We start from the raw sequence: 12,742 nt of genomic DNA on the forward strand, positions 1-12,742 counted from the left end.
CTGTGCACCATGGCAAGCTACCCAGGAAAATCTTTCTTCTTTCTTTCTTTCTTCTGTGTGTGTGTGTGTGTGTGTGTGCACGCGCGCACGCGCGTGTGTGTGTGTTTGTATTAGTTATGTAGGTATTTATGAAGGGTACGGTTTTCCATGGACCTTAAAAATGGTCCACATGAAATATTCATGTGATACTAGAGATTTGGAGCTCATTCAACATTTACTTAGCTAATGTATGGGAAGTCATCATACTCAAACTATATTCATTTGTATGTGGGAATTTCTGGGAGTTTGAGGGTACACATAACTATAACCCAAATTTCTCTAATTGTGGATTTGAATGGAGTCCCTTTAGGAACAAAAATTTGAAATTCACTGGTTTTTGACCACTCTTGCTGATACAGAGCCTTCTGTAAAATCTCTCTATCCCTTCATGTCACCTCAAGACCTTCTGCAGGTTCATGGGGTTACCTCAAAAGTGCTTGTGGGCAGGTCTTCTGATATTGCAACTCCAATTTCCAGAGAGGGTCTCCACTGAAGTCTCCCACCAGGCACTAACACTGATGCATAGTTTTCAAAGGGGCGATGTCGCCAATGCTCACATGACAGCCTATAACATGCAGCCAAAAAGTGTGTGTGAGATAGAGGAGGGGAAGATGGACCTTCCCACTTCATGGTATACACTGAGGGAGGATTTCCAATGCAGTGCCAACATCTTTACTGCTTTGGGATCCCTCGTGCCTGAGACCCACTGTTTTTGTTTTTGTTTTTGTTTTTTTTATATTTATTTATTTTTCAAGAGAGAGAGAAAGAGAGAGAGAGACAGAGAGACAGAGACAGAGTATGAGCTGCAGAGGAGCAGAGAGAAGAGGGAGACAGAATCGAAAGCAGGCTCCAGGCTCTGAGCTGTAAGCACAGAACCCGATGCAGGGCTCGAACCCATGAACTGTGAGATCAAGTCCTGAGCTGAAGTCAGATGCTTAACCGACTGAGCCACCCAGGTGCCCCTGAGACCCATTGTTCCAATGATGTTTACTGACCCAGCCATTTCTGTCTCTGGCTAGACAGCTATCTCTCTCTCTTGAGGAACAGACATGGATCTGAGCAATGGGGCTGGGGCAGGTTTCGTGTGATGATTATGACACCTTATTCAGAATCCCTCCTCTTCTCTCATAACTCAGGTTTTGTGACAGTCAGACTTGTCTGCCCAATCCTCTTTTCTTGGTAAATTCTCTCCCAAAAGACTCCTCAACCTCCTACAAACAAATAATATTATGACTGGCTGGAGCATTTCCAGATATATTCTGAAACATACCTGAACCCAAGATCTAGACACAGCTTAGGCTCAGTCTGATACTTGGAGGATAAAGCTAAAACTAAGAATCCAGGAAAAATGTTATGTGCTTACTTCAGTATAGGAATGGTAAGAATAGGAGTTAAAATGTGATAGAGCTGATAGAGATGGGGAGACCAGTCAGGGATTGCAAATGCTATATGGACAAAAAAGAATGTATACCCAAACTACTAACACAAGAGTATTAGTGATGCTTGATACGTGCACCTGATCTTATCATTTTATTATTTTTCCAATGGTTCCTTGGTATAAGAAACAAATGTTAGTAATCAAATTTACATGTGATGAAACTGAGCCTCAGGGAGGATACATGGCCTTTCCAAGTGTACACATTTAGTGAGATGTAAACCTAGTTAGAGTCTAGGTAACAGTAATATATGCACCTGGATGACAATTTTGATTATGGGAAGTGGAGATTATTTTGATTTTGGATATGTTAGTTTAAGTTTTTAGCAGCAATTCCAAGAGGAAATGTGAGGCTCAAGGCTAGGAATAAGGTCAGGTTTCGAGTTTCACAGTGGAGTCATTTATTTGAGATGACCCCTGAATCCCTTGGTGTGGGTGAGGAGAGAATTAAATGGAAACAGTGAAATGCCAGAGGCTGAGAATCAGTGAGAAGGCATGGAAGTCTGTAGTATAGGTAAAGCAGCACATATACCCCTCTTTTGCCACATTTATGCTGTGCTGTTCATAAATTCATCTGTTCATGTCTCTCCAACTACATCAAGATTCTTTAAGGGTGAGGATTGTGTCTTTGTCCTGTTAATATACCACCTAGTGTGGGGCTGGGTACAGAAGACTTCCAAATGGGGGGGAAATAGACATCTAGATAACTTCTCAGTTCCTGGAAATTTTCTAGACCCAGCTGTCTGTGACAAGTAAAATAATGTAAATAAATATAAAGGCTTTGTGATTTATTGTTCCTGCCATTCTGCAACAAAGGTCTCCAATTATTAAAAAAAAAAAAAAGAAAGAAACATAAGAGGAAAAGGGTCCTAGCCTATAGCAAAATATAGAAATAAAATGTCAACTTGGAGGTAGACTATTAAGCTCTTTCTGCAAGGGAGGTGGGAAAACAGTCTAGTCCCTCACCCGCTCTCACTGTGTGTTCAGCTTCAGACTGCATTCACTTGGCATATTTACTGACCTTTGAAATTACATTCAACACCTAAATATTCCTGGCACAACTATCTCCACTGAGCTCCATTATCAGGACTATTTGTTTATCAGACTGAATTGCTGCATTTATCTTCAGCCTTTCAGACACAAATATTCTGGAATCAGGAAGAGACACTTCAACAGCAGTGAAGTGGTCATCTCTACAGCAATGGCTAAAGGCAGAGGGAATGGAGAATGGGTTAGGCTGCCAACTAGAAAGGGTTCTAAAGGGTTTTATTCCTCTACAGAATTTTTTTGTCATAGGAGTGCCTGGGAAACTCAGTCAGTTGAGTGTTCAACTCTTGGTTTTGGTTCAGGTCATGATCCCACAGTTCATAGGATCAAGCCCCAGGTTCGGCTGTGTGCTGACAGCATGGAGTCTGCTTGAGATTCTCTCTCTCTCTCTGCCCTTCCCTTCCTTGTACTCTCTCTCTCTAAATAAATAAACATTAAAAAAGAAAATTTATTTGCCATAGAATTATTGACTCTTGGGATTGGAAGATATACAAAATTTGATCCAAATCAATTCTACCTAAAGTCTAAGTACCTCTGATAATGGGGAATTTCCTGAGCCAAGTGTTTTCATTCCAGCCCCAGTCTTTTTGCTGCCCCTCACTCTGGGCTCACCCATTACAATGGATCACAGACATCACAGGTTCTGGCCAGAATGCAGGACAACATGCAGATAATTTTAGAGATGGGATACCAACAGCCTAATCTTATTTTCATCACTGTTGATGCAGGGAGGATGCAGCAGGTGTTTTGGGGAAGAAAAGCAGGGCGTGTTTCCACTCAGAGTCTGTAATAGCAAAATGCAAGGTGTGAGTAATTAATCTCTGCAAAGCTTAGGAAGAAGTGTTTGAGGAAAAATAACTATGCAGTCAGCTAAATTATTTTCCCTGAAAAGGGGACTTAATTCTTCCTTTCTTTTTTTTTTTGGGGGGGGGGGTATTATGGACTCTTATTTACCAGTACTTTTTGTTTTATTGTCCCGCAGTACCATTTACCAGGCATGAACCACTCTGAGCCCCCAGAGCAATGGGATTTCCTGACCCTTCTATCTGTCTTCGCTGTTCCAACTTAAAAAGGGAAACGCTGCTTTAAGGGAAATATAAAGTTTTAGAAAGGAGAGCTTTGTGTTGAAGTTTGTTTGTCCGAACCCCAAGTCCAGTCTTTTATCAAAAAAGATGATGTTGTCCTTGGATTTCAACACAGAGGGTAATTTTTGTAGTTAGCCGACTCAGTATCTATTTTTACTGCTAGCTGTGATCAAGAACAAACTGCCAACCTCTTACATTTTTAGTTTTTATTTTTTGGTTAAATGGAATAATGATCAATCCCCTAATGGATTAAATGACTACAGAAGTACTTTAATGGTGTACAAATCTCTAGATCAGCATTGTCTGATAGAAATAAGATGTAAACCACCTATGTAACTTCAAATTTTCTAGTAACTACCTAAAAAAATATAAAAGCAAACAGGTAAAATTAATTTTATTATATATTTTATTTAACCTAATATATTATTATGTATAATGTTAATATTATTGAAAATATCATTTCAACATGTAATCAATATAAAAATTGTTAGTGAGACATTTTACCGTTTTTCACACTAATTCTTCAAATACCAGTTTGATTTGTACTTGCAGGACATCTCAATTCAGACTGGCCATATTTCAATTAGTCAACAGACACAGCTGACTAGTGGCTACAGTGTGAAACAGCAGAGCTCTGTGCAATTATTAATCATGCTTTTTTTTTTAAACATAGTACGACCTTGCAAAGAGATGAAACACTACCAATACCATGTAGATGTAAAATTTAAAAACAAAGAAAAGGAAAGGAAATTTTCCCTCCTCCTCCAGCTGATAAATTCTACTATGGGAGATTAACTTGTAGGCTCATTTGGAAGATACAGTATATTAGGCCATTAGCAGCCCTCAATTCCTCATGGAATGAGAATCTAGAAGCTCTTCCTGCAATTGGGTTTTGGGGCCAGAATGTTGAGGAAAAAAGGCAAATGACCTTAAAATATTGGGAGGAGCAGAAAGCCTGTATGTGGAATGAGCACAAAAAAGACAGATTGGGGACTCAGAGAAAAACCTGCCAGCATTCCATTGTTGACAAACCTGTCATATTTTGCTCAGAGGCCTAAAGGAGGTACTTCCCTGAGGACCCACAGACCTTTGGCTGAACACGGACGTATTCTCCAGAGAATCTGGAGGAAAAAGTGAACAGCTTAGCCTAAACACAGCCTGACTCCTAGGAATACCTGCCAGGCTTGAATTAAACGCCTGCCTTATCCAACTCAATCATCATGGGCAGAACCCTGGAGCTTTTATCTGCACTTGGGTTCTAATCCCAGCCTCTCACATTCTGTATCCTCTAGATACACACAGCTGCTTCTGGGGTAATGTCTTCCTTCTGAGTAAGGGTGAAGAATATCCTCCCAGAACACGGGTTGGCAAGAAGTTACAAACACAAAAATGTTATCAAGGCCAGGCGGCAAAGTCCTCACATTTTTGAGGTATTTGAACAAACCAACATGCAAATAATAGTGACAGTAATTAACAGTAATTAAAAAGTAGTAACATTTTTTAGTGTAGTCCTGACTTCACCAACCTGAAATTTAACAGTGTTGTTAGGCTGATGAGTACAAAAATAGAACCTTAATTCCTCAGTGGGTCTCCTGATCTGACTCTTTCTCAGGTTTTTCATTAGTTGTGTCTTTTGTGCACCTGAAATACTACAGGCTGCACTAATTTAAGGTGGGTTTAGCCCAGGACAGCTTTATAACAATGCAACAAAACTTGATATAGGCTGCTTATTTCCTGACATTTTGCTGCTTCTTGCCTTCCCTCTCTCCCTAACAAGAGAGAAAGGTGTATCGGGGGTAGGGGGATTCTCAGCTTGGGGAGATCCCCTCATGCCCCCACCAAGATTTCTGGCAATGACTTGAGACATTTTTGGTTATCACAACTCATGGAGAGGTGCTTCTGGAGGTAGTGACATTGAGAGAAGTGTTCAAGGGTGAGGAGAAGCTAGCCATCCAAAGAGAGGTAGAGAAGGAAGACATCCCAAGGGTCATCAAGCACACTGCAGGTGTATGCAGGTGGCAACAAGCTGACTGGCAAAGCTGGAGTGTAACACAAAGCAAGGAGGAGAAACTATAATTTGCTATTTGGACCCAACTGGGTCCTCACCAATTCCCTTTAAATCTGGTTCAATTCCATTCCAACCGTGTCTTTTATGCTATTGGCCTAATCCCACACTAATTAGGGTGCCCTGAGAACATGCAAGGATTCAAGATGTGATACCTTCTGGGCTCTGACCAGACCTCAAACTGCAATCTCCACCATTCAACAGGCTGCAGCCACACAGCCCACATCGTTCTAAATCTAATTTCATCTGAAGAGTTTTGCTCTTGCTGATCCAAGACCTGGAACACACTTTACCCAGAGTTGTGCTCAGTAGTTCCTTCTCAATTCAACTATCACCTCCTCAGCAACTTCCCCGCTGTCTCCTCTGTATAATTTGACACACTGCATTTCCCTGCCTTATTTTCTCCACAACAGTCATCACTATCCAGGATTACCTTTATTTGCATTTGCTTGATTCTTTCTCTGTTGCCTGACCCCTACTAGAGTAAGAACTCCAAAACAGCAAGGCCTGGCCTGTGTAATGCCATGTCATTAGCATGGACTTTTGTGCCTTGAACCTGCTAATGCTCAGCAAATATATTTTTCACAAAGGAAAGCGCTCATCAAGGTAATAATCAAAAAGTAGTTAGTAACGCATTTCCTGACAGAGGTGAATGGCCTCATTGGGTCACTGAGATCACAAGTGTAAAAGGGGGTCATATAAAGGGAGGGGAGAGTCTTCTGAATTCCTGGCAGGAGGAACCTAATAAATAAAGGGTGTGTAGCAATTCTTTATCGCTTTCTATCATGTAACTGCCCCTCTCTCCAGATCCTGAAAGAAGAGAAGGAAAACGGCCCTACATTTGAAATGTAAACTCAGTCCTCTGCTGGCAGTTCATCCAGGCAAGACAAGGCAGCTGGCGAGCCAACCCCTACCCGTCTGCCTCCTGGACAACAGGAAACTAGCTTCCAGATGGTGAAGAATGGCTTTCAATTTATATTGCTGCCATTTGCCTTTTCTTTCAAGTGAAGGCCTGAAGACACAGGGTTTCACTGCCTGCCCGGTTGGCAGCCAGAAGATGGACCACTCTTAGGCAGACAAAGGAAAAATGCTGGAGATAATCTGGAAGTGGCCAAGCTCTGGAGAGGTCACGAGAAGAGATGCCATCTGTGCAAACTGCCAACTGACTTACCCTCAAGTAGTAGAGAGCAGTGTGGGGGGAAGGAACCATCAATGCTCAGTTGGAGTGGGCTATTGCTTATGTGCCAGGGGCCCGTAGGGGTCACAGCTGAGAGGAGCTCTCTCATATAGTGCCTCCCCAGCATACAGATGTCTGTAGGTCATCTCAAAGATGGTATTCCAAAATATCCTGATTCCATACCACCCCAGTGCTTTCAGACTTGTCTCTCCCCCAGTATTTCTCATCCACCTAATAAGCAATAGCACCGTCCACCTAGTTGCGCAAGCCAAAATCTGAGGGGGTTCCTTGATGCCCCTTATTTTTACCACTGTCAACTCCCAAATGGATCAAGAATCAGCCTATCATTCTCCATCCTCAGCGCAACTATCCTGGTCCAGACCAACATCGCATCAAACTTGCACTAAAGATGCCAGTCAGGTCTTTTGCCTTCTTTTCATATTATCCCTGTTCTTTATATAGATGCTAAGGGAGTTTCTAAAAGAATTTTATCAGATTAGCCCATGTGTCTACCTCATTTCTATGGCTTCTGTACTTGGGGGTTGGAGGGACAAACAAACAAAAAACAGCCTGATTTAGTTTGTTCCTAACCTGAGGCTCCAACCTCACCTCTTATCACTTTGCTCCTGAACATCTACCAGCTTTGGGTTCTGAGGAACACAAGTTTGCTCCCACCTCTGGGCTTTGCCACTGGGCTATTTCTTTGGGCTGGCATGGGCCCTTCCTACTATTTGCATGACTTGTTCCTTCTAGTCTTTTAGTTCAGGTACTTAAATGTGGCTTATCAGTGAAGCTCTGCTGGACTTTCCTTCTCTTGGCAGGTAGTCTCTGCCTCCGGTTACTATCACATTACTCTATTTCTTTATTTTAAAGCTATTGTGTAAAAGCTATTGTGTAAAAGGCTCATGTGGTATAGGCAACATCACTTGATGTCAGCTGGCATTCGAAGGCAGGGAATGAGGCTTTTGTTTTCTCAGCCCCTGTGGAAGCCCCTCTCCTTTATTTTGCCTTTTACTGGCTGGACATAAGGGTGACTTTACAGTGTGGGGCAAAGCCTTTGGCTTGGGCACCAGCAGTCTGAACTGAGGAATGAGTTCTTCAGGTAACTGTTGGAAAACTCCAGCTGTCTAGGTGTGCCTGGCCCCATGGGGATTATCAGAGATGATCAGAAGCAGTCCCCTCCCATTGCTGGGAAGAGAGTCTTTCCTCAGTTAATTCCTTGCCAGGTTATCAGGAATGGATTTCTGGGGTTATTTGTTGAACTATTTTGCTTATCAATACAAATTCAATTATCTTATCTGTATGTCTACTTAGTCGTGATCAACATCTCCTACTAGAGTGTAAGTTCCATTAGGAAGGTAACCCTGACCATTGGATTTGCCATTATATATTTAGCTCATTTCCTGGAACATAATAGCCCTGCAAGAAATATTTGTTAAATGAACTTATCTAAATGGTGTTGTGTATACACCAACATACGATGTGCCTTTGAAATAGGGCAAAATCAATGGAACTTTAACATAATGTATTTTCATTCCTGATCATCTTTAGGTCGTCTAGGTATGTAATCAGGTGATTGAGCATCCCCTGGCCATTAGGGCAGAAAAACCAGCCTAGAATTGGGGAAATGACCGTCTCATTTTGAAGCTTAAGGTCTATGGCAATTTCATAGTCTGTGGTCTAAGATTAATTGAAAAGGATTTTCTAAATACAAAATTGTTTTGAGAGAGAGAGAGAGGCAGAGAGAAAGACAGGGGGAGAGGGAGAGAGAATCTTAAGCAGACTCTGTGCTGGGTGTGGATCCTGACACGGGGCTTGATCCCACAACTGTAAGATCATAACCTGAAATGAAATCAAGAGTTGAATGCTTAACCAATTGAGCCACCAAAGGTCTAAAGACAAATTTCACCTTAAGAAATAGCATAGAGAGATACAGAGTATAATATCAGAGCAGATTCTCCAAAACTGAATAGGATACTAAATCTTCAAGCAGAGACTAAGTTATTATGATGTCTGAACCCTGCGAAAAAATGTAGTACCTATTCCCCCAGGCCTTCCCCACGGACTGTTTTTAGGGATAAGATGAAAGAAATCTCATATGGAAAACCCAGAAAAATGAGAAGTGATATGAAATTACTCAATGTGGTGCTCTCTCTTGCCATTCTCTACATGGTACAGGAGCAGTCCCACATGTCTGTAAAAGGTCCTCACGGGGTCCTCCTGATGCCCTCTGTCTGTGCTGTGAAAGGAAACCCAGGATGTGCAAAGGGCCTGAGTGGACTGGAAAATGCCTGGGATTGGGATGAGGATGTTCGAGTGTGTGGCAACCTGACCAGTGAAGGCAAATGGCAAATTCAAAACACTGTTGCCATCAGTAGGAGCCAGTTTAACTCTAGAGACAGCAAGTAAGGCAAGCAAGTAAGACCTCTTTAGTCACTTGGAGAGGACACTTAATATCCAGACAAGGTGGGCAGGGCACATCCAAAGGCAGCATGTAGTCAAGCAGCCCTCCCTATGCAGCCTACACCTAGATATCAAGGATAGAAAGTGATTTCTAGAGACAGTAGGAGAAACATGTTTAGTTTAAACTTTGACTTGCAGTGAGTAGAAAATTAGTCTGATGTTGCAGTAGACTCACACACTACCAGGCTATCCTAGAGGTCATGGAACAGACCAAATCTAAATGCTCAACTCACAATCTTCATTAAATCAATGGAAACACAATGAAAAAGAAGCAAGGGAAAAATTGGGGTAAGTTAACACACTCTGGAGAGGCTGCAGGTGGAGATGAAGGAACATACTACCTGCATGGGGTAGTACAAAGATGGGATTTACAAAGTCTCATGTCCTGTCTTTGTCAGCCGCAGCCTCCCTCACTGATAGTGTGGTTATGAGGGACAGAGTTGAAGTTCAAGCAAGAGGCCCACAGATGGAAGTTGTTTTGGCCGATGACACACACTTGCTCTATCAAAAAGACTCAGGGAAAGTACCTCTGGTCAACATCTAAGCTTGCCAATTGGCCACACAGTTGGTTAATCTGTCTTACTTGTGTTCCTTGGGCAGAGGACACATGGGGCCAGAGTGGGAGTCTCCAATGGGCAGCTGAATTAAGGCCTCATGTGTATAAAGTGCTCACATATATTTAGTGCCTCATAAGTCTCGTGCATAATTAGTGTACAACAATCATTTAGTACCCAGGTGACTCGTGACGATTACATGTCTTTTGCTCCTTCCATCTCTTCCTATGTTTAGCACACATATACTCCACTTACCAACCACTTATCTATACGTAACATAACTTAAAATATTTATCAGAGATGAGTAAGTCTTACAAAAATTCATCTTCAATAATAAAAATGAATATTCTCTAAAAGCAAATGTCTTTTACATCATTACAACTTGATTGCCTCTTTACCTAGAAAATAAATTTTAAACTAGAAATAAACGCAAATCTTTGGGTAAGCTTTCCTCCCCCCCACCCCCCGCTATCATTGGAAATGAAAGGTCAAGAGCAAGATGAGAAAATTTACAAAGAAATCCACCTGGTTTTCTACGTCTGAGCTGTAGTTCACAGAATGTCAATGAACACTGCAGAACAGGTGTTTAGTAAATTGATTATTGTGCTCCACAGCCTTCTTCTCTGCTCCTTTTCTTCCTCTAAGGTCCCTGTGTCTCCTCTCTTGGGCTTCCACTTGTGCCAAGTCCATTATATCTGCCCCCTTCCCACACTGTGGTAGTGGCTGTCAGTCCCAGATCCAGGACATCAGCACTTCTGGCTTTGCTTCTGACTCTCCCCTGAAGTTGAAGGGTGGCCTGAGGCACTCGGATTTCACACATAACAGCAGCTGCTGCCCACAGTTTGCTTATTGGTTTGCTTTCTTCCACAATGGGGATGTGAAAGCATTCAGAAAGGGAGAAGGTGAGGAACCCCTGAGCTGTTTTCTGTTACTGTTTTGGAGGTGATGAGCCAAGATCTCCTGAGAGCCTACCTATTTTGAAAGGGGCTCTAGCTGGATTCCTGCAAGGGAGCAGGGGGTACCAGGTCTGAAGAGAAGGACACAAAAAGAGACGGATGAGAGCCTTGAGGCTTCAGTGACAAACATTACCTACAAAACTGAGCCACAGGCCAATCTGGAGCATTTGTAAATGGAAGCATGGTCTCATTAAATTGTAGGTAAGATCACTTCTCATCTTAAGGGCTCTTCAGGGACTCCCTGAGTGATGAAGTCCTGACCCCTTTGAAAACACTGCTGCTCCTCTCTATTCTGATCTCACCCTGCCTCTGCAGTGACTCTGTCTGACAGAACCCTCTTCACCTCTGTACAGGGCTACAGGCCCCTCCCAAATACCCCTAACAAGTTGATACCACTGAGATTCTGGCCATGCTGTTCCCTCCGCCTAGAATGTCTCTCTCCATCTCCCTCTCTCCTTTTATCTGCCTGAAGAATTCTCTGCTCTCCACCACTGCTTACCTGAACAAGTACCACAGCTTTTAGCAGAGTTTGCCTTAGCAAGTTGGAGAGTATCTCTCTCCATAATGTAAACTGCCTCTGAAGGCAGGAACTGTATCTTAACTCATCTCTGAGTCTCCAGAACTACTACTAGTTCACAGCACATGGTAAGTGAATTAATTAATTCCATTGATTTATTAATTAACATAGAGCTGTTGCTGCAAGTGGCCATATCCCATGTCCTGGCAAGGACTGCTACCTCCTAAGATACTCCTCACTGATGGATACTGATTTACTAGGCTTGAACTGATGACCAGTTTTGCTTCCCTGAGTAGAAAGCAAAAAGGCTCAACTCCTGACAGTTCCTTGGCTGGTGATGTAGTAGAGTATTATGTCAAAGTCTAAGAAATTGAATTGCACTCAACCGTGGTAGGTGGCATGCACAATTAAAGATGTTTATAGTTAGCATTTGTGAACACAATTTAAGATTAAATGGTTATTAAGAGGACACTCATGAGGTTTGAGGTTTCCTCTTCCTGGCTAATAATCTTTTTTTTTTTTTTTTAATGCTGGAAATCAATTAAGCATGAGGAACAAAGTGGGAAAATTATACATTTTCATAATATACTTCCCTTAATGAGGACAAAGAAAGAATGGGGGAGAAAAAGGCAAAGCTCATCTGATTCAGGGCTTGGTTGTTGCTTCCAAAGAGATAATTGTTAATTTGGTTATCCATTGATAGCTTTTCCTGTGAAAACTGACTCTAGAAAGAGGTCTCTTCCATATTGGAAAACTTTGATGATGATAAAGGAGTTCAAAGTTCAGTGTGGGTGGGTCATATTAACCAGGAGGAAGGATCCGCAGTTTGGTGATTTATTTTAGGATCCTGAAGTTTTGCCTGTCCCTTTCCCTCAGAGCACTGATATTTGAAAAGGGGTATAGCCTTAGTCCTACCTCACAGTCAACAGGAGTTCTGCAATCCTACCACTGGGTTTCATCAGATCTCAAATATCAAACTCTTCTAGAAGGGGACCACCTTTGTGATTAATATCTTAATGTCAATTTCTAAACCTGAAGCCCAACTGAAATGGTTATTTTAGTAGTTGGTGAGAATTTGGTGAGACCAAAACATAGATGGTGCCATCTATGTATCTATCATGTATTCATTTAATGATCTAGTAAGCAGGTGATTCTGTGTGTGTGTGTGTGTGTGTGTGTGTGTGTGTGTGTGTGTGTTTGGGATTCATGCTGGCTTAGCTCTTTCTTATACAGATGCTGTTGTAAGACAGATAATATAGCATATTGTTTGAAATAATTTGCTTTGCAATCTGTCAGACTGATGTCTGCATACTGGCTTTGTCTAAAAGAAAAAGGGAAATTATACCTACCCCACAAGCTCAATATTATCTTCAGTAAGATATTTTAGCAGAGTACCTGGTTCAT

The sequence above is a fragment of the Neofelis nebulosa genome, chromosome 9, assembly GCF_028018385.1.
Source record: "Neofelis nebulosa isolate mNeoNeb1 chromosome 9, mNeoNeb1.pri, whole genome shotgun sequence".
Classification (NCBI taxonomy): Eukaryota; Metazoa; Chordata; class Mammalia; order Carnivora; family Felidae; genus Neofelis; species Neofelis nebulosa.